Source organism: Myotis myotis, unplaced genomic scaffold, assembly GCF_014108235.1.
Source record: "Myotis myotis isolate mMyoMyo1 unplaced genomic scaffold, mMyoMyo1.p scaffold_m19_p_1, whole genome shotgun sequence".
Classification (NCBI taxonomy): Eukaryota; Metazoa; Chordata; class Mammalia; order Chiroptera; family Vespertilionidae; genus Myotis; species Myotis myotis.
This window is the reverse complement of record NW_023416313.1, coordinates 164,892,156-164,914,683: the sequence shown is the minus strand read 5'-3', so window position 1 is coordinate 164,914,683 and position 22,528 is coordinate 164,892,156. Positions and strand designations below refer to the sequence as shown.

At 39.1% G+C, this 22,528-nt stretch overlaps 1 protein-coding gene and 1 pseudogene across 5 annotated transcripts in view; both read right to left on the bottom strand.

The window, feature by feature from the left end:
* Positions 1-22,528, bottom strand: part of SEMA6D (semaphorin 6D) — a 586,160-nt gene that overhangs the window by 307,796 nt on the left and 255,836 nt on the right. For all 5 annotated transcript variants that reach the window (XM_036300565.1, XM_036300571.1, XM_036300556.1 and 2 more), the window contains exon 3: positions 8,225-8,293. The gene's annotated coding sequence lies outside the window, so the exon portion shown is untranslated. The remainder of the gene's footprint in view (positions 1-8,224; positions 8,294-22,528) is intronic.
* LOC118676045 lies at positions 19,355-20,111 on the bottom strand (annotated as a pseudogene).

Genomic DNA, 22,528 nt, shown 5'->3' with positions numbered 1-22,528 from the left:
TCCGAGGCATTTCTATACACCAATAGTGAACTTTCAGAAAGAGAGATTATAAAAACAATCCCGTTTACCATCGCACCAAAAAAATTAAGCTACCTAGGAATAAACTTAACTAAAGAGGTAAAAGACCTCTACTCAGAAAACTACAGGACGTTGAAAAAAGATATAGAGGAAGACATAAACAGATGGAAGAACATACCGTGTTCATGGATTGGTAGAATCAACATCATTAAAATGTCCATACTACCCAAAGCAATCTATAAATTCAACGCACTTCCCATTAAAATACCAACGGCATACTTCAGAGATCTAGAACGAACTCTCCAAAAATTCATCTGGAATAAAAAAAGACCTCGAATAGCTGCAGCAATCCTGAAAAAGACCAAAGTAGGTGGGATCTCAATACCAGATATCAAGATGTATTACAAAGCCACTGTTCTCAAAACTGCCTGGTACTGGCACAAGAATAGGCATATAGATCAATGGAATAGAATAGAGAGCCCAGAAATCGGCCCGAACCAATATGCTCAATTAATATTTGACAAAGGAGGCAAGAACATACAATGGAGCCAAGATAGTCTCTTCAATAAATGGTGCTGGGAAAATTGGACAGATATATGCAAGAAAATGAAACTAGACCACCAACTTACACCATACACAAAAATAAACTCAAAATGGATAAAGGACTTAAATGTACGACAGGAAACTATAAAAATTCTAGAAGAATCCAAAGGCAACAAAATCTCAGACATATGCCGAAGCAATTTCTTCACTGATACAGCTCCTAGGGCACTTGAAACTAAAGAGAAAATGAACAAATGGGACTACATCAAAATAAAAAGCTTCTGCACAGCAAAAGAAACCATCAACAAAACAACGAGAAAACCCACTGTGTGGGAAAACATATTTGCCAATGTCATATCCGATAAGGGCCTAATCTCCAAAATTTATAGGGAACTCATACAACTTAACAAAAGGAAGATAAACAATCCAATCAAAAAATGGACAAAGGACCTAAATAGACACCTTTCAAAAGAGGACATTCAGAAAGCCAAGAGACATATGAAAACATGCTCAAAGTCACTAATCATCCGAGAGATGCAAATCAAAACAACAATGAGGTACCATCTCACACCTGTCAGACTGGCTATCATCAACAAATCAACAAACGACAAGTGCTGGAGAGGATGTGGAGAAAAAGGAACACTTGTGCACTGCTGGTGGGAATGCAGACTGGTGCAGCCACTATGGAAGACAGTATGGAGTTTCCTTAAAAAACTGAAAATGGAACTCCCATTTGCCCCTGTGATCCCACTTCTAGGAATATATCCCAATAAACCAGAAACACCAATCAGAAAGGATATATGCACCCCTATGTTCATAGCAGCACAATTCACCATAGCTAAGATCTGGAAACAGCCTAAGTGCCCATCAGTAGATGAATGGATTAGAAAACTGTGGTACATCTACACGATGGAATACTATGCTGCTCTAAAAAGGAAGGAACTCTTACCATTTGCAACGTCATGGATGGAACTGGAGAGCATTATGCTAAGTGAAATAAGCCAGTCAATGAAGGAAAAATACCACATGATCTCACTCATTCATGGATAATAGAGACCATTATAAACTTTTGAACAATAATAGATACAGAGGCAGAGCTGCCTCAAACAGATTGTCAAACTGCAGCAGGAAGGCCGGGGAGGGTTGCGGGGCAGGAGGTAGGGGGGTAAGAGATCAACTAAAGGACTTGTATGCATGCATATAAGCATAACCAGTGGACATAAGACATTGGGGGATAGGGGAGACTAGGGGACTGTCTAGGGCGGGGGGATAAAATGGACACATATGTAATACCCTTTGTAATACTTTAAGCAATAAAAAAAAAAATATTACAAAGTTACAGTAATTAAAACAACATGGTACTGGTAAAAAAATATATATATTATATATATAGATGTCAACAATAATGGAACAAAGTGGAGAACCCAGAAATCAACCCACAAATATAGAATTAACTGATTGCTAATAAGGGTGCCAAGAATACACAATGGGGAAAGGATGGTCTTTTCAAAAAAATTGTGTTGTGTATATCCAGGTACAAAAGGACAAAATAAGATCCCTATTTTACACCATACATAAATGTCAAAACAAAATTGATTAAAAATTTAAATGTATGACCCAAAACTACAAAATTCCTATAAGAAAACATAGAAGAAAAACTTCGTGACATTGGTCTTGGAAATAATTTTTAAATATAACACTGAAAGTATAGGCAACAAAAGCAAAACTAAACAAGTGGGACTACATCAAACTAAAGAGCTTCTACACAGCAAAAGAAATATCCAACAGAATAAAAAGGCAAATATATATATATATATATATATATATATATATATATATGTAGGCAACCTATGAAATAGGAGAAAATAATTGCAAGCCATATATCTAACAGAGGAATGATTTTCAAAATTGATAAGGAACTCCAGAACTCAATAGCAAAATAACCCAAATAGCCCAATTAAAAAAAAATGGCATTTCTTCAAAGAAGACATAGAAATAGCAAACAGGTACATGAAAAGTACTCAATATCACTAATGAACAGGGAATTGCAAATAAAAACCATGATGATATATTACCTTACACCTGTTAGAATGATTCTCATAAAATAAACAACAGCAATAAGTGTTGGTGAGGGTTTAGAAAAATTGAAACCCTGTATATTGTTGATGGGGATGCTATAACGGCTCTGGAAAACAGTATGGAGTTCTCTCAAAAAAGAAAAAAAAAAAGAAAAGAACTACTACATAATCCAACCATCCCATGACCAGGTATATATCCGAAAGAATTGAAATACAAATCTCAAAGAAGTATCTTCACGCCTATATTCAGCATTATTAACAATAAATAGTCAAGATATGTTACTAGCCTAAATGTCCATCGATTAATGAATGTAAAAAACAAATGTGATATATACATTTAGGTAATACCATTCAGCCTTATAAAAGAAGGAAATCCTATCTGCAACATCAGGAATTATTCTGGAAAACATTATTCTAAGTGAAATAGTTAGAGAAGGATAAATACTGTATAATTTCACTTATATGAGGTATCTAAATAAGTCAAAGGAAAAAAAAAACAAGAATGGTGGTTGCCAGGGGATTGGAGGAAGGGAAAATAGAGAGTTGTTCATGGATATAAGGTTACAGTTATGCAAGATGAGTAAGTTCTAGAGATCTGCTATACAACATCATGCCTATTGTTAACAATACAATATTGTGCACTTAAAAATTTAAGAGGGTAAATCTCATGTTAAGTGTTATTACTGCAAACAAAAGCAAAAACAAAACAAAGGAACACAAGGAACTTTGGGAGGTGATGGATATGTTGATTGCCTTGATAGTGGTGATGATACCACGAAGGTAGGCATATGTCCAAACTCATCAAATGCTCAGTTTCTATCTACCAACTATATTTCAATAAAACTGTAAAGAAATACTCCATTAAGCACTGGGGAAACAACAATGATTAAGACTTGCTATCTTCTTGTACGTATCTTGTTACATAGATATTGAATGGTTTTAAAAAGCCAGTCCTATTAGAATGATGCTGCATAAATAAGCATTTCATTGAGGTCAAACAAGTCTCTTTGAGAAGAATCATATTTTAGGATGACTCTTTGGAGTCATGAAACATTTGCTGCAAAAAATATAGTTGTAAGTTTAAGACTTAATGCCGTGTACTCCTTGATGAGTGCAGTAAGATTTGGGATGCTTAGAAATAAAAGCTGTTTTAGTTCATGTTTATGATAATTTCATGGGAAAGTAGAAAAGATCCCCAATGTATTGAGCAAACATTATCCAACTAATTAGGCCCTTTACTCCTCAATCCATTTCTCTAAACACAAAGGACAGAGGCTAATGGCTAAGAGATTCTGACCCCAGTGGCGACAGGGAGGGTCTGTCTTCCTTCAGGCTCAGTCACAAGCCTTTCTCAGGCAGTCCCGGGGCTTCTTCCGGACTCAGTTCACTCCACAAACCTACAAACAAGGCGACAAGCTGACAGGAACTAAGCCAGGATTCTTGGCCTTTTATTCTGGTTCCTGAGCCAAAGGGAAAGGAGGCCACCTTCTGAAGCCAGCCAGCGAGGAATTAAGCCTCCCCCATCTCCTCCTCTTCCTTTACCCTGGCCAGACAGCCTGTGGACAGCCCCCTCAGGCTTCCGGCTGTCCTGGCCAGCTGGGACAGGCAGGGCCTTTCCAGACCCCTGTGAGCTGGCCAATAAGCCTTTTTTTTTTCCTACTCCAGAGCCAGAATTGGGAGATTACAAAGCTACCGTCACAAAATGGTCACTAATAGAGGTCTTAAGGGACCAAGGGGGAAAGAAAGAATTTATGGGTCAAAGAAAAGAAAGTGGTGAGTCTCTAGCAGTGAAGTCATAGTTTTCCAAAGTTTGCTAATAATCAGAGAAAACATTTTCCTTCCAAGAGACCCCAGGCAGGCTGGAAGCCATGTTTCTGAAATCTGTTCAGAGCCACATTTCATTAGTTTTATTTTATAAGAAGCTTTCGTTTTGAGTATTAACCCCAATTCTCTAGTGCATGAAAAATTTAACTTCATGCTTTATGAAGAGGTGTAAACACTGGTACCAGGTCTCTGCTTCCCATACAGACTTCCTGGGGACTTGTGAGAAAACAGCTAGAGACACTCATTCTTTCAGACTATTAGCGTGCGCCAGGAGACTCAAGCATGATCCCTGAATTCAACCTGCGATGGAGAGCTTTTCCAAGGCTAGCCTTGCTTTCTCTTGGCCCAGGAGCCTTCCAGACCCAGCCACAGACCCCTCAAGCCCTCAAGTGGTGCTGACTCTCTGACTTGTCCGGGTCTCATCAAGGGTCCACTGGACTCCGCAAGTCAGATATCTCCTCCGGGACAGTTTGCAGCTGGCACCAAAACTGCTTCTGCCGCAGCTGAGGGGGAAGGCCCAGTGCATAGCAAGTGCTGTGTGGCCAGTGTGGAGCCCCCATACCTTTCCATGGAGGACTGTTTGGCTCCTCATCACACCCTTGTCCCCATCCCCAGGGCCACCAACAGTATTAGTAAAGTATTTGTTGTTGTTGTTGTTAATTCTCATCTGAGGACATTTTCCACTAATTTTTAGAGAGAGTGGAAGGGAGGAAGGGAAGAGGAAAGAGTTGCCTCCTGACCCGACCCCAACCAGGGAGGGGATCCAACCTCCAACCCAGATAAGTGCCCTTGACTAGGAATCAAATCCGTGACCCTTCGGTGCAAGGGCCAACACTGTAACTACTGAGTGACACCAGCCAGGCCTGTAAAGTATTTATTTCTCAGGCTTAATTCCTTTCAGGTACTCTCTGAATACCTGCCCTGCCCCCCCCCCCCGCCTTTTTTTTCTAGGAAGCTCCCATGACACTGTGGGCATAGCCCTGTCTAACTTCATTTACTTACAGTTTCTCATGCCAGCTCCTAGACAAGGCAAAATGTACTCTTAAGCTCTTTCTCCAGAAAAATGGATCTCTATGTATTCTATGTCTACATGACTACCAGCAATCAGGCAAGTAGTTCTTAACAGAACAAAAGCACATTTAACTCTAAAAATGAGTCAACCTTCCAACTTACTAGTAGACTGCAGAATCCAGTTCCAATGATCAAACCCGTGTTTCCCAGCAATAACAATTTTAAGATCCAGTCTTCACCCAGCACTCCTTTGCATATATGTGTTTCATTTAATCATCAACACAACTTTATTACATCAATGCCATTCGTATTTTTTTAGGTGAGGAAACTAAAGCTCAGAGGATATTAAGTAACAAGATCAATATCACACAAACTATAAAAGATGGAGGCAAGATTTGACTCCAGCTGTCTTTGACTACAAAGCTCCTTTTCTTCTACTACATCAAGGCACTCACATTTCTCCAGTATAGTCCTAGGCCATTTGGATGGACAAGGATAGCATGGCTGGTAAGCAGGTAAGATTCTAGTATCCTTATATCCTTATTATCTCTTCCAAGTTTGCTTTACCTGTTTCATATATTGAGGTTTCATAAACGATTTCCCTTGAAGATAAGAAAAGTTGAAACACAAAACACTACACAGTTTGTCTTCCTATTTCTGACTGCTGAGGTATCCTCTAAGGATAAAATTTCTGAGGGATCCTGTGACACATTAATTGATTACTAAGTTAACTTACTAGACAATCAGCTATAATACCACAAGCTCCCTTATGGCCCAAATTTTGTCTCACAGACCAAAATATTAATTAAGAAAAATTAGAATGGATAAACTTCAGACTCTCTTAATATCTTTTCTGTTTGGAGGAAAATAATAAATTTCCCCTGCTCTTATGTTTTAGAAAATAATGGCTATTGATAATTAGGACTAGTGAACTTCTAATCCTAACACTGTCACTAGTTAACTAAGTAACCTTGGGCAAACATGTTACCTTCAGGGATGAAACATGGCAGTTTTTTAAATGCTATCCATATTTAAAATTTTCTGATTTCTCTGTAAAATAGGGGATATTTAAAATATGCCGATATTAGAACCTACCATATTGTCTATTCCTTTGGCACTTTGGCCTCTTTAAGAATGGATGATGCAATGCCAAGATATGTGGTCTCAAACCTAGCAGTCCTAAGTGTCTCCCCATCAGTCACAATTGACTTCTGGCTTCTTGCTGAACTCTCTTAGCCTTGCTTTTCAATGACAAAACATGTGGTCTAATGTGTTCTCATCTCTTCTCTCTTCCTGATTCCTTTCTTTCTTCCCTCTCAATCTCTCTCTCTCTCTCCCTCCCTCTCTCTCTCTCTCTCTGCATGCGTGTGTGTGTTAGTGTGTATGTGATCAGTAGGCAGAACTCTGATCACCTGAGGTTGGTATATTTCAGGAATTATCCCCCTTTCTCTTGATTTATCAACATCAGATATTATTATTAGGGACTTTCCTTACCTGCTATGCCTATCTCCCTCTTCAGAAAGGCACTCCCAGATAAACAACAAAATCAAAAGCAGCTTACCTCGGTCATTTAGCTCCTCCCAATAAGTCTGGCCCCAAGTTTGGCTCAAAAACCAAGAATGTAATACAGGCCTGTCTGCCAGGCTCCACTGCCTCTCTACTGCTGCTCTCTCGCAGTGAACCAGGCTTTTATGAGAACGAACCTTTTGGTACAGACACTCACAGATGAAGTAGACATAAATATGAAGGGTCCTGTTCACCAGAACAGCCAGCTGTCTTTATAACATGCTTATGACATGAAGGTTGAAAATAACTAGAGAATTACTGAATGAGGTATAGTTTAAGTCGGGAGTATATCAGCACTTGATTCAAGAAATAAAATAAAAAAGTGACTTTGGAGAAAGAGAAATCCTGAATCAGAAACCCCACCTCTTTTCCAGGGAAGCAGAAATTTTAAAAATACTAGACTCTTACAGAAATATTCATAGTGACTATCAGACTTAAAACTTCACTAAGAGTCAGTAATCATTTCAACACAGTTGCTGTGATCGTCTCTTGGTGCTCACAGTGTCTTACAGATGTTCACAGTTACCGTGATGTTCACTCATTCACCCCACACTACTGTCATTGTTTGAAAAGAACTGCTTTCCACCCTAACCCTGTTTCTTCAACTATTGATGAGTCTAACTGGTCACATGTCCCAGTCAATTAGCAGTCTTTCTTGGTCTCAGTTGATTCTACTCTTAATACTTGGTGAAAATCAGGAGTATTTTCCTCTATACACTTTACACAGCTTTCCCTGCTCCATCGATGCCTATCAGGCATGGTCATTACAGTGCATATATTTGGTTACTGAAACAATACATTTTACATTAATTAAAATTTGGAAGCACCTCCATAAAGCTTTTTCAGAGTATGGCAAGCAACAAACTGACCTAAATTGTTATTCAAATGATAAGTTCCAAGCAGTGTTTCTATTATTTATCTTTATTCTCATTCTATTGTGTTTTTCTAAACTGGAAAGAGGGCTTAAAAATTATAATAAAACTTTAATTTTGATCTATACTAAATAAAGAATACAATCTGAAAAGCTAATCTAACCTGACCACTTAGTGAAGCATGTCTAGTGCCAGTATGAGGCAAAAATCCAAATTATATGATATAAATTCCCCAAAGAAGAATGAATCTCTCAAGTTCAAATTTCAGTCAAACAGTATTATCATTCCATGTGGAAGAGACCCATGCCTTACCGTTAGGAGTCCTTGTCTTTAGGATTTCAGGTTGACAATCTGTGGTCAAGAAATCCAGGACTCCGCATTCTACAGAAGACAGAAAAGGAAATGAACAAGACATTAGTACAGCTACACATGCAGTGACAAAGCACTGCCTACAAATGGCTAAAGAAAGAAAATAAATGAAGTTACATTCACAATATCTATTAACTAAGCATTCCTGGCCTTCAATAAAAAAGATTTCTCTACACAAAACCAGTAAGTGTGGCAATAGCCTCATACAGGGCCTTAGAAAGCATGCAATGTTGTTATCGTAGGTAATAAGACTGTGTTAGATGAAACAAGGCACATCATAATGCTATTTCCTTGTCAACAATTTTGATGACTTTAAGAGAAAAAGTCTTATATTGGTTAAAGTGTGTCCTTACTTTTGCTAATTTCTGTTTTACAAAACTGAGGTCTTGACAGACCATAAGATTCAGCTATAGCTTATTAATCAGGCTTGTTTCCATTGTATTTGTATTTACGTATCTTCTATTTATCACAAGCCATAGGAATTTCCATTTACCTACTTAGAGACAAAGTATTTTCCTTTAAAATGGTTTTAAATTTAAGAATGTGTCAATTTAAAGAAAATCTTAAGCAAATAACAGTACTTTTGATATACCAATTTAGGAAAAATCATGTAGGTGAGTATATCTGTGCAATCTATTTATATAAATAGGACAGGTAAGCATACATGGGAGTTTGGAAACTACTTCCAAACAGTCACGTATTTTTATGTTAACTTTTGCTCTAATATCTAGCACAGGGATATGTCTAACAGTACTCCACAAATACTTATGAATGCATAACTGAACAGGTTTAATGTCTTGACTTAAGAAAATTCCTCTGAGAATAAAAACAAAACACTAACGGCCATTTTGATGTTCCTGATCCTGCCCCACCCCCTAAAAACCAACCTTAGAGCAATAGTTCCAGAAGTCTCAGGGCTGAGACAATGGCAGTCCAAGGCTGGAGATCTGCCTGGAGTTTAGACAATAAGGGGATGCCCTGCTGTAGAGAATTTAAAAACAATATATCTTACTAGAAGTTGACTTGCCTTTTATCATCACCACTCACTGACAATTCTCAACTATGTCAGTGATAAAATACTCTGCACCAGCAGATAGCTCCCACCACCTCCCACTTGGTACACCACTGAGTTCAGAAAAGATGGGTTGCTTACCTAAATTAAGCAAGAAATTATGCTGATAACGACAGACTAGATGTACCCACAGATCTCAAGACTTCAAGAGTTAATGGAAAAGGAAATCTAGGGAAACTTGTCTACTGAGAAAATTCTGAGCAGTCCTGGAGGGGTGTGGTAGAAGGGCTTTGTCCTGAGAACCATGCTGAATGGATTCCAGCGGGCTAGGGAAGGTAAATGGAAAATGGATGCAGCCCAGGGGCATGGCTCCTTCCTCTGGCCCGAATGTCTACCAGTTGAGGGGTAATTTCATCCATACCATTAAAATATTGGTTATTGTATATTGATAATGGATCTGTGCTTTCATTTTTTTATAAGGTTGTTTTGTTGTTGTTTTTTAATCATCACCCAAGGACATGCTTTGCTTAGGCAGAGGAGGAGGAGGAGAAAGAAGAAGAAGAAGAAGAAGAAGAAGAAGAAGAAGAAGAAGAAGAAGAAGAAGAAGAAGAAGAGGAGGAGGAGGAGGAGGAGGAGGAGGAGGAGGAGGAGGAGGAGGAGGAGGAGGAGGAGGAGGAGGAGGAGGAGGAGGAGGAGGAGGAGGAGGAGGAGAAAGGAGAGGAGAGGGAAACATAGATTGATGATTAATCAGTTGCCTTCCATACATTCTCCAACTGGGGATCAAACCCACAACCCAGGTATGTGTTCTGACTGGGAATTGAACCAGTAACCTTTTAGTGTACAGGGTGATGCCCAACCAACAGTATCCCAGCTGGGCCACCTGTGCTTTCTTGATATCATTGCTTTAAAGATAACCAAGGCAAAGTGTTGCTTTAATGCCTGCAGTCTATCAACTGTAAATAGTATAACATAAGGGGTTGAGAACAGCAAGTAGTTTTAGGGAAAGTGCCCTCTTTGCTCTGCACTTGTTGCCCATAGCACAGCTCACTTCACATCTAATATAATCTCTTCCAGTGTTTTCTTCTTGGCTGATAGCAGGTCTTTGACTTTCTCCCTCCTTATATGCCAGAAATCATTCCCTTAAACTAAGGCCATGAATCTGATGATTTTTGCTTCTCATTGCCAGTTTCCTGGCTGAAGTAGTATTCAAGGTTTAAATGATGGTCTCCAGACCATTTTATGCCCTGTTCAATCACAATGATTGAAATAGTCTCCATTTCTACTAAAGCTGACAACTCAAGCCAAATGTGCTATCTTGAGAAAACTCTGATAATGGAAATCACTGTCAGCACCCTGATTTTTCAACAACGAAGAATCATAGATATGAAAAAATATGTATATATACATTCACATACACACATTTTTGGTATAGGCATATACATAAACATATATAACTAGGGGCCCAGTGTATGAATTCATGCACCTTGAAAGGAACTGTGGGCCACGAGACTGTAGTGGGCACAGGGGCGGGTCTCAGCCCATCCTCCATACCCCCGCCTGCCCCCCTGATGGTCTCCAGTCCCCTGTCTGCCAGCAGCTCTGTTCCTGCCACTGCCGCTCCCACACACTGAAGGCACCAGCCCTGCTCACACCCGCTGACAGCCCAGAGCAATTAGGGCTGGCGCCAGCAGTGGGTGCAAGTGGCGGCTGCTGCCCTGATCGCCCCTCTGGAACAGGGGGAGGTGGAGAAGCCCTGATGGGCAATAAGGGGCAATAGCCCCTGCTTGCATCCACTGATGGTGCCGAGCGATCGGCCATTCCAGCCCCAGCAGCGGGTGTGAGTGGGGCCGGCACTGTCAGCAGGTGTGAGTGCCACGTGGGACCACGGCACATGGGAGCAAAGAATTTTCAGTAACCATCAGAGGCTGACCCTGATGATAGTGACCGGCGCCCCATCTTGGTCTGATGCCATTGCTCATCTGCTCCACCATCCTGCTGTGGCCGATGCTCGCCATGTTTTGTGAATGCCTCCTGGTGATCAGTACACGTCATAGCAACTGGTTGCTTAGTTATTCAGTTGTTCCAAGTTCAGTCTATTTGTATATTAGCCTTTTATTATGTAGGATACTGCATATAATTTTATTCTTTTAATATATTTTTTATTGATTTCAGAGAGGAAGAGTAAGGAATAGAGGAATAGAAACATCAATGATGAAAGAGAATCATTGATCTGCTGCTTCCTGCACACCCCCCACTGGGGATTGAGCCCACAACCTGGGCATGTGCCCTGACTGGCAATCAAACCGTGACTTCCTGGTTCATAGTTCAATGCTCAACCATTGAGCCACTCTGGCTGGGCATATAATTTTAAATTAGAATGGAGGTTGAAGCTACTGATTTCCTTGATTGGAATATATTTCCAACAAGAAAGCATCAGGTTTTGCACAGTAAATGATAAACAGTAGCACAGCCCATTATTTATATAACGTGTGCACCAGCCAACCACTGTTCCATAACTGTGTCATCTGAACCTTGTAACAACCCTGTCAATATTATTACTGTCCATAGAAGCAAATAAACTTTTTCCAGATCACATTGCTAGTAGGGAAGGGATTCAGACTTATCTTTTTTCTATTTGCTGCTCTACCAGACACATCCAATCTACTAAATAGCACCAATGCTGTCTGGTTAGGCCCTACAGAAACCCCAAATGCTAAAGAATTATATCAGTTTTTTCCCCTTAGCATCCTGTCAGAAAAAGAAAAGAGATAATGCCCCAAGTGAAATGCTATAATGTGTAAAAGGGATGTGATGGAGGTAGAGAAACCATCCCACTCCCATTTCCTATATATCTAGATCAATCCTTACAAGTTTTCCCCTAATTAAATAGCCTTTTACATTCTTTCATCCTTACTCTACTTCTAAAGCTACCATTTAGCTAACATTTTCAAGTTGTTTTGCCCCCACAAATTTTCCAACCTTCTTGTTTTTCAGTCTTCAAATGTTTGATGAGAACACACTAGGTTTAGGGATATGGCAATCCACATTCTCTAGATTTCATTTTCTAGCAAGCATTAGCATAAATACCAATATGTTTACATTATAATTACTTTAATTCCCTTGGCCCCAACCAGATCTGAAATGTGTCAATCTAGAATGATTTTAGGGGTAAGAGATGATTATTGATCCATGAAACATAAATCACAATAAATGCTTGAAACTTGGCACACTGCTTCTGAAATGATCCAACTTTGAATCAGGGAAGGCACAAGGCCTTTATGTTGATGTGAGAAAGTTACGATTTTCTAGGTCTTTAGGTTTTCATTTATAAAATAAGGATCACAATTCTTATATTTATTTTTTTCTCTGTGCAAATATGAAATTTTGGCATCTAAAAAACATTTCAAAAAAGTATGTCAAAAGAAGCATGTCTTTCCCTGAAGAAAACCACCAGGTATATATTATTATAGAATTGGCAAGATCTTTCCCTGGGTTTACAACACAAAGTCAGGGACCTTTCCCCTTCGTAGGTTACAACTGGCAATATTGCAAGCAACTCTTTAGGAAATGAGAATTTTAAAGGGCATATGGACAATTATTTACATACATATTAATGTATAAATGTCTATGTTTAGGGGCTTATTTCTAATAACCAGATGTTTAGCAATGATCAAGGCTGATGTTAGAAGCCAAGATTAAGTGACTACAATTTTATGAGAGATGTTTCCATTTTTCTTGTATAATAAAGATCCACCTCTTCACTGGTCAAAGCATATTTACTGACTACTTAATGTGTGTAAAGCCCTATGAGTACATACAGAAGAAAGCCTTGCATTTATTGGGCACCTACCACATTCTAAGTGCTGCACAAGGTGTATTTACTGTGTGTTTGTAAGTTGTGGGGGTGGGGCAACAGGGAGGGAGAGAAAGTGTAGGCGAGAGAGTAATGAAGTATTCCAGTTTGAATCTCAGCTCTAGGTATTACTGGAATTCATACATATTTGGAAAAATTGTGGACTTACCTATTTGCCTAAGAAACTTAAGAACCTCTTAAGAGAGTACTACTTCAGACAAACCCACATGGTCCATGACAGTCTCTCATTTGTCAATGGGGTAGGTCACTCTATGAAACTGTAACCTTGATTTGTGTTCTGACCAAATTGTGCGTGGACTCATATATGGTACTTGTCAATTGAAGAGATATTTAAATTACATAGGAGAAAGAGAGAGAAGAGAGTCTTTCTATTTTGACAAGGGGGCAAGGTGGTTTGTGCACATGGAAAACTACAAAGAAAACAAGGCAACGTTGGCACTTAAGAGTTTGAGTAAACCAGCCAGGTCACAGTGGTGGTAGCACATCGCCTATCATGGCATTATTTTAGCAGCTCCTCAAACCAATAACCTCAGACTAGTGAAAGTCAGACCCTGCTGTGGAACACACTGCTGGCAGACCTTCCCGTATCAGGAAGCTTGGCCCTTTGCATGGACCTGGGCACTGGTGCAGTGATTTGGCAGGAAGCAAAGAAGACAGGTATCACAACAGATATATAAAGTGGGTTGGGTGGGTGGCCAATGTCATATGACATTTGAATAAATCTCTTAATACTTATAAGTACATCTGAGACACCTCTAGGGGCCAGGATGCTGCAGGAGCTGCACTTATTATAAAAATAGTGAGTGGCCCATCAAGAGAAATACTTTTTGCCATTTATGTGACCCTGAAAAACATGTTTTACATGGAAAATATATTTAAATAGCCATGACAATGAAGGGTCATTGTCTTCATCTTACTGATGAGGAACAGTAGCTCTAAAAAACTGAAATCTCTTGTTAGGGTCACTATATAGATTGAATGGTGGCCCCTAAAATACACACCCATGTTTGAATCTCTGGAACCTGTAAATAGTGTGGTTAAGTTAAGGTTCCTGAGAGGAGGAGTTTATTCTGGGTTATTCAGGTGGGCCCTGAATAATGTAATGAAGACATGTTTCAGATCTAAGTTTTTCTGACTTTAACATCTGTCTCTCTGCGCCCAGCAGGTGTGGCTCAGTGGTTGAACATCAACCTATGAACCAGGAAGTCAGGGTTCCATTCCCAGTCAGGACAAATGCCCGGGTTGAGGGCTCGATCCCCAACAGATCAATGATTCTCTCTCATCATTGATGTTTCTATCTCTCTCTCATTTCCTCTCTGAAATCAATAAAATTATATACAGTATATATTGTTTTAAAAAATATGTCTCTCTGGGCCCCATTGGCATGGCTCTGATGTGCCCTCAATATACGCTGTGGCCATATAACTCTTGGGCTTTGAAAGATGCTTACCATTTGCTCTGGTCAGAACCACCTTCCATTTGAAAATAAACTAAGAACTACTGGATATGTTGAGATTTAAATGAGATGTACATGCAGTAAGGGCTATAGGAGTTGAATCAAGAGAACTTGTTATGGGCAGAGATGACAAGGAAAGAGTTTATGGAGGAGAAGACTTTGCATTGCGAGGGAAAGGATGCATGTAATTAGGCAATTGTGAAGCACAAGATAGAACATTGCGGGGCCTCTGAAGAACAGCTTGAGCAATATTTCAGGGGAAAATTAGAAGCCCCATGCAGAGTACACTTGTGTAACCCAGTTTGCAATTGAAAATCTAATACGAAAATGAAAAACTAATTATATTTAGAACTTGGTTGTTTCTGCAATTGCTATGGTGGATTGTTACTACCCCTTCTGGAATCTGAGGTATTCTTACTGAAAAGCCTTTTCTGAAAAAGAAATATTTCCCACATACATATGTATTATTGAATTGGTCTTGTACTACATCTCTTTATGGTCAGGCATTTCCTTTCTGCCCACATGCCTATTTCAATGCCATCTGTTTTGCGAAGGAATTTAATGAATTATAAGCCAGACCAGGAACTTACAGGGCCGAGTTCTTGAAGAACAGGTTTTAGCTTTATGTTTACTCTTCCCCCTCTCCACTAAAGGTGAAGTAATCTTTATAAGAGATAGCATACCTGCATTCTTGTCTAACCTTAATAAGGAAAAGAAGGCTCTTTATCTATTCACTGTGAACAGAGTAATCACAATTTATTATGGCTCACAGAAGTAGGAAAAAACAGTAACAACAAAACATCACAACTAATGTGGTTTTTGTTTTATATGAGAATCCAAAGAACTTGGCTATCTTAATTTTAGTTCATTACAGCCAAGGATTGATTTAATCTCTGATGTCAGAGGAGTAAGAAATATATTTATGTCTAGAGTAGCTCCAGATCAGTACTCATAGCCACTACTGGAAGAAGTTCAATTTTCATAAAAACACCTATAAATTTCCCACTTGAGAAAAGGGGCTTAGATGGGGCATGGGGGATGGTGATGAAGCACTCATGCACTAGCATTGCCAGTCAAGCAACATCTGTATTGTTTTCCTGCTATGTAAGGCACAGTGCCAGGGTCCGTGAGGAATAAAAATGGCTTAAAGTGTCATCTCTACATCAAAAATCCAGTTAGGGAGATGAGACATAATGTCTGAAGTTTTAAATAATAGTCCCAAACAATCAAAACAAAAAGAATCCAAAGTAAAAATTTAAGACAACAAAAATGGCACAAGACAACACATTTAATTATCAATAATTTCTACAGGATGTCATAGAAATGGAGAGAACATATCATACTGAAGTAGTCTGAAAAACCCCCATGGCAGTACCAAAATTTGAAATGAATCACACTGGATGGATGTAAAAGGCAAAAAAAAACCCCAATATCTAAGAATCACCTTTCAATATCCTCAGAGATTGCACAAGCACTGTGTTGCCCAGGTGGCAGGACCAAATCTGGTACCTATTGACATGAGCCAATGCACACCTATTGCCTTTTTCTTCCCATGTGATATAAATGTGAGTATGCAAACAGAAACACATACATTCCTCACATATTTTACAAATATGTTCTGCCTGTGGAAGTTCTAATCTTATGGGTTTTATCCCTTTGGGATTGTGTGTGTGTGTGTGTGTGTGTGTGTGTGTGTGACTAAGATGACCTTAGCTAATCCTTAAATTAACATGTGAGGACCAGATTTTCCATTTCAAATAGAATGACTCATCCAATGACAAAAAGCGATTAAATTTCCAAGAAGAAGCTCTTTCTGATATTCCATGTACCTCACTCTATCAATAAGAAGTTAAAGGAGTTATTATCCTATATAATAAAGAGGTAATATGAAAATTAACCCTCATGCCCTCACAAGATGGCTGCCTACAAGCAGGCTGGCAGAGGGGTTAGTGAGGGACGACCAAAAAACTGAACAAGCAGCTGCATGGGATGATCAGGCCAGCAGGGGGTTAGTGAGGGACAACCAAATGACTGAACAAACAGGCTGGTGAGGCAACCAGGCCAGCTGGGGTTTAGTGAGGGATGACCAAATGACTGAACAAGCAGGCTGCGGAGGGCTACCAGGCCGGCAGGGCGGGCAGTTAGGGGTGACCAGGAAGGCAGGCAAGCAAGCGGTTAGGAACCAGTGGTCTAGGATTGTGAGAGGGATGTCCGAATGCCAGTTTAGGTCCGATCCTGGGAATCAGCCTAAACTGACAGTCAGACAACCCCCAAGAGGTCCCAGATTGGAGAGTGTGCAGGCTGGGCTGAGACTCTCCCCACCCCCCCCCACCCGTCTCCCACCCCTTCACAAATTTCATGTACCAGACCTCTAGTTATAATAATAATTATTACTAATGTCAGCCATAATACTGTCATTTGATTATCAAATTTGACAGACAAAACTCAGATTCTTGTTCTAATATATTCAACTTAACTACATATCCAACAAATATTAGAGAATGCCTGCTTTACACTAGAGATGTTTTAGGCACTGCAGATACAAAGGTGAAGGGTGTGGAGGAGGTACAAGGTCTGTGTGTTCATGGAGTTTACATCTATGTGTGTGTGTGCACATGCATGTGTGTTGAGGGGACACAGACAATAAACAAGTAATCCAACGAATAAAGGTAATTCAAAGATTGTGCGGTATCTGCTACTTTGAAATATCAAAGGTATGATGAGTTGGAGAGTGACTGTTGTGAGTGGTGGAAATGTGAGTGCAATAATATAAGATGGTGTGGTTGGTCACCAAAGCCCTCTCTGAGATGGTCACATTTAAACTAAGAATTGCGCGAAGCCAGTGATAAATTGAATGGAGATCAAGGGAAAAATGGTTCAGGCAGAGCGAATAGCAAATATAAAGATCCAAGGATGGAAATATTTGTAAGTTTATTCAAGAAGAAGTAATAAGGCCTGAAGGGCTGGAGAGAGTGAGAGAGGAGTGGTTGGCAAGAAGCAGGAAGAGGAAGTAAGCAAAACTTAGACCACACGGGGCACTTGTGGGCCGTGGAAAGGACTCATATGCATACTGAGAGCAAATATTAATAGTGATTGCATAAGATCAAAGCAAATTTGATTGAATCAGTCTCTAGATCATTATATCTTCTCCATTATGTTAAGACAATTATTGGTACCAAACATTTAGGATAGTTATTTGCAACATCTACTATAAATATAATACCCAAATTGAGATTTGTTGTTTGCACAGTTTGGTGATTCTATTGCAGTTTAAATAAAAATTATGAGATTTTTGCAATATATTTCAATGCTCCCCACTCCCCCAATATTATCTACAAAAAAGATTGAAAAATGAAGGAAAAAATCCCACAATCTGGTAACACTAACAAATCACCTATTTTCAGTATCTTTGCTCCTTCGTCCTGAAGCATAGAAACCCATGATGTACTTTTAATCATAACAGATATATCATTTCCTTCAGTGCTTCCAAAGCATATTTAGAGTAGGGTACTTATTGTTTTATAAGTTTTGGTCATTGGCAAGAACATTTCTCAGCAACTCTAAATAAGCCTGGCTAACTGGGCTTCATTGATCACTGCTTGGAATGATTTTCCCCTCGTTGACTCAAATCTTTGCTTCTTATCAAAATTGGCCTTTCAAAGTATAAAAAAAAAGGGGGGGGACTTGAGATGAAAAGTAATTTCTGATAAGCAGTAATGAGCCTGACTCCTTCCTACTAGACTCCCTGGGTATAAAAATTGGATTCTAAGTAATTTCTAAATAAGTTCTGAGAATTCGCAGGAGGAGAATTCCTCCTTTTAATTGAGTGTCCTTTGGTTGCAAATGAGAAAGACACAGCTTTGGGATGGCTAATTAGACAACTTTAACCTCACCTAACTAACCATGTCTTAACAAAACCTAGAAAATAGATATTTTTCTTAGTCTCTATATAAGATTTTAAAACTCTCTGACTTGTGGATTTGAATAGGGATCTAGAGAGCTGAAAAGGTCAATAGAGGAGTTAGTGGAATTGATTTTAGGTATGGATTTTATTTCATAAATTCATGTGTTATTTAGGAAATTGAAGTAGAAGGACCAAATACTGTATATTCTTCACTACTCCACATTTTCCCTCAGCTAGTTATCTTTGGTATTGCCACGAAGATGAAATCCTTTTTAATAAAATTTAATAGAGTTTTCACCATCAATTATTACTATGATCTAGTATTGATTTAAGTGGAAGGCTGTAGGGGAAAAAAAGGAAGAAAATAAAATCTATCATTTATTTATAGCAGGTCTTTTTTACAAGTTTTACAATTTAAATATTTCCCCTTGCAGATATCACAGGTATCTCAAAGTTAGTACAGTCAATAGAGAATTCTTGATCCCATGTTCATCATCCCCGTGTTAATCCATGGTCTTTTCTAGTTTAGTAAATCACCATGCACTTAGTGTCAAATCAAGCTAGATCCTTCTTGATTTTTCCTTCTCTCAGACCCTCTTTCAACTGAATCCCTATCCAATCCATCTGTAAGTCTTACTGACTCAATCTACAAAATATATTATGAGGTCGCAATCAAGGGATGCTGGGCTGTGTTTTCATCTGGAGGCTCAACTGGAAAGAATCTGAGTTCAAGCTTATTCAGGTTGTTGGCAGAATTCATTTCATTGAAACTGTTTGGCTGAGGGGCCTAACTTTTTGCTGGCTGTTGGCTGAAGGCTGCTATCAGGTCATAGTTCCCTGCACTGAACAAATTCTCCTGAAGGAATCAGGGTTTCATCCACAGGTTAAAAGGCATCATATTCTATAGTGACTTCATGGTCATATATATTCAGGGAACCCTGGCTTTCCAGGTTGAAAAAAGAATGGTTATCAGATTGATCGGTTTGGTCTGACTGGCCTGTGCTCAATAGCTGACCGCAAGTTCCTCACCATTCAGCGTGAATGTTACCCATACTTTTAACTCCCCAGGGTAACCTTCCTCACCATTACACTGACCTGTGAGAAGTAGATGCCATTTGACAGCACCTGAGGAGTCCAGAGGACCTTATCAAACCTTCTGATGCCTGCATGCAGACTGTTGGGCCTGTTGTTAATGGCCAGCTTACACCCCTTCCCATCTGATGTGAATGTTCCTTTGGCAATTCTGTTGGCCACCTTGCCAACGATTGCTCCAAAGTAGGGCTGCTTTTGGAGGATCCCATACAACTTGGCAAAGCCAAGCACCACATTTGAGGCTCTGCTCTGCCTGTCTTTGACCTCTAGGGCTGTGATGGTGCAACCCCAGGAGATGATGTCCACTCTCAGCAGGTCTGACTACAGCCAGAACTTCTCCACTGTCCCTGCCCTCACGGACAGCTCTTCAAACTCGGATCTGGTTACTGAAACTATGGGGAGAGCTTTGAGTGCACTGCTACTCCTGACCTTAGAACTCCATCCACCAAACTTGGAGCGACAAAATTTCACTGGAGAAGGGGTGGGGCACATCCTATGTATTTTTAATGTGAGACACTTATTTCTCATCTCTGTTTTATTTGGATCTTTCTAAATATCTCCCATGTCTCTCCTTAACATGATCATATTCTTTTTGCTTTTTTGAGCATGTAGGATATATGTATAATATTGCTTTAATATACTTGTGTGCTAATTCTTTCATCTGCTTTATTTCTGAGTCTTTTTGTATTGATTGATCTTTTCTCCTAATAATGGTATTTCTTTGATTTTTTGCATGCATAAGTAAATTTTCATTAAATGCTTAACATGTTCAATGTTAACATAATTAACATATGAATTTTACATTTTTAGATGCTGGATATTTTTATATTCTTTTAAATATGTTTGAGATTTTTTTCCTGAGACTCAAATAAATTATTTGGTAAGCTTTTCAAGGCTTGCAAATAAGCTTTGCTATGGCAGACCAGTGCAGCTAGGGCTAAAGTTTCACCATTACCAAGACAATATAATCCTGAATGCTCTAACCTAATGCCCTGTGCATTACCAGGTTGTTCCACTATAACTGAGAGTAACAAAAATTATTACAAGCCCTGTGTGATCTCTTGGGACTATTTCACCTGATCCTTTGTAGGTTCTTTCTCCCGATACAGTGATTTCATCACCTCCTTGTCCTGAGCAGGATACAATAGACTTACGGAGAGCACTTGGAGATCTCACAAGCTCTCTCTCTGAGAAGCTCTCTCCTCTCCAGGAGTCTGCCCTGTAACTTCTAGCATATTTGGTCTCCCTGAATTTTCAACTCCATCGCCACAATTTGGGGAAATGACTGGGATCTGTTTGAGGTGCCCCTTTCTGGAAACTCTTGAGAAGGAAGCTGGGACAATCATAAGGCTTGCCTCATTTAAAAAAAAAAAAAACTTTCATTAAGTATCATTATATTACATTACTTATTGTCTAATATCTTTAAACTATTGTTCTATATACTTTATCCATTTTTTAAGTTGTTTAAGGTGGGTGCATAAATGTAGTCTCTCATCCCTCATCTTTGCTAGAAGTAGATGTGCGCAAGAATCCATTATCTTTTCATTTTGTGTCATTGTCTCTATTAGCAGTCTGGTGAAACCTATGCATGCTTCTTAGAATATTCTCATTAAGTTCATATAACCAAAGCAGAGGATAACAAAGTAAACCGATTATCCTGAAACACATTTGTCAAGATGCTTTTAAATAATTGCATTGCTATAATAAATGTGCTTCTTTCTTAAAAGATTAAAAAAATTCTAGCAGCAGGTCTAATAATTACTAAAATCTAAAGCACTATTTTAGCATAAATAATATTTCCAGATTTCTGCCACATGATACGTGTTATGAAAACATTTATAATTTCTATTGATGACAAAATCATAAGAACTGCTAATCCTACTGTGATTTGGATCCTACATTCATAATTGAAGAAATGTTAAATTTGCAGTTAGAGGTTAGTGAAAATGAAGATATATTTTCCCTTGTCCAAGCTCATACAACCCTGCATTTTCCATTAACATCATGGAGATCTACAGACCCTATGGTCAGAAATGCTGTTATAAGGAAACCTCCTGGTTTTTTAATTTTTATTTTGGGGATTAAGTCATGGTTCAGGGTATTTTATACTCAAAAATCTTGGTATCTGAAGCTTGCTGCTAGTTTTATATCATTGTTAGTGAGGTCCTAAAGAACAATAGGATTATATGGGACCATAGGTAAAGCACTTATCATTGTGCATGGCACTCAAGAAGCTCACAATAACATTAGCTATTAATCATCATCATCATCATCATCATGCAGTGGATGAAGAACTACTTTTCAGGGGATGTTGAGTGAGCTGAAGTTTATATAATATGAAGTGCCCCTTTTAAAAAATCAATAAAATATTTTCCTTTTGCCAATTTTATGAAAACTTATGACTGTATGAACCCATTACTAGGGTCTCTTGCAGGACAAGGAAAGCCACCTGGACCTTGAAGCTACCTGGACAACTACTGATTCTTGAAACTTAAGCTTCATTAACTTCAGAGCAAACTCTTTGTCATTGTTAGGGTGAAGGTAATGGTGTCGGGAAATGTGGAGGGGTGTGAAAATAGGACAGAACCACTATCAGGTCTGGCCTGGATCTTTGGAGCCTGGTGTTGAATATATGACTCCTGGAGGGATCTGTTTTCCATGTTCCTGACAGCAGGTGCATTAGAGTGGCCCAGTGACAGGCAACACAGAGAAGAGAGCACCCTGCCTGTGTTACTGCCCACTCTACTGCTGCCCCTAGCAAAGTAAGAGTACATAGTGGATGTTTCCTGCAACTGTGTCAAAATAATGAGTGAATGTGGTTTTGTTTTCTAAGAAACTTTAAAAATAAAAAATAAAAATGAAAGAAAAAGCTGTGGGTTTGATCCCTGGTAGGAGCATATGCAGGAATC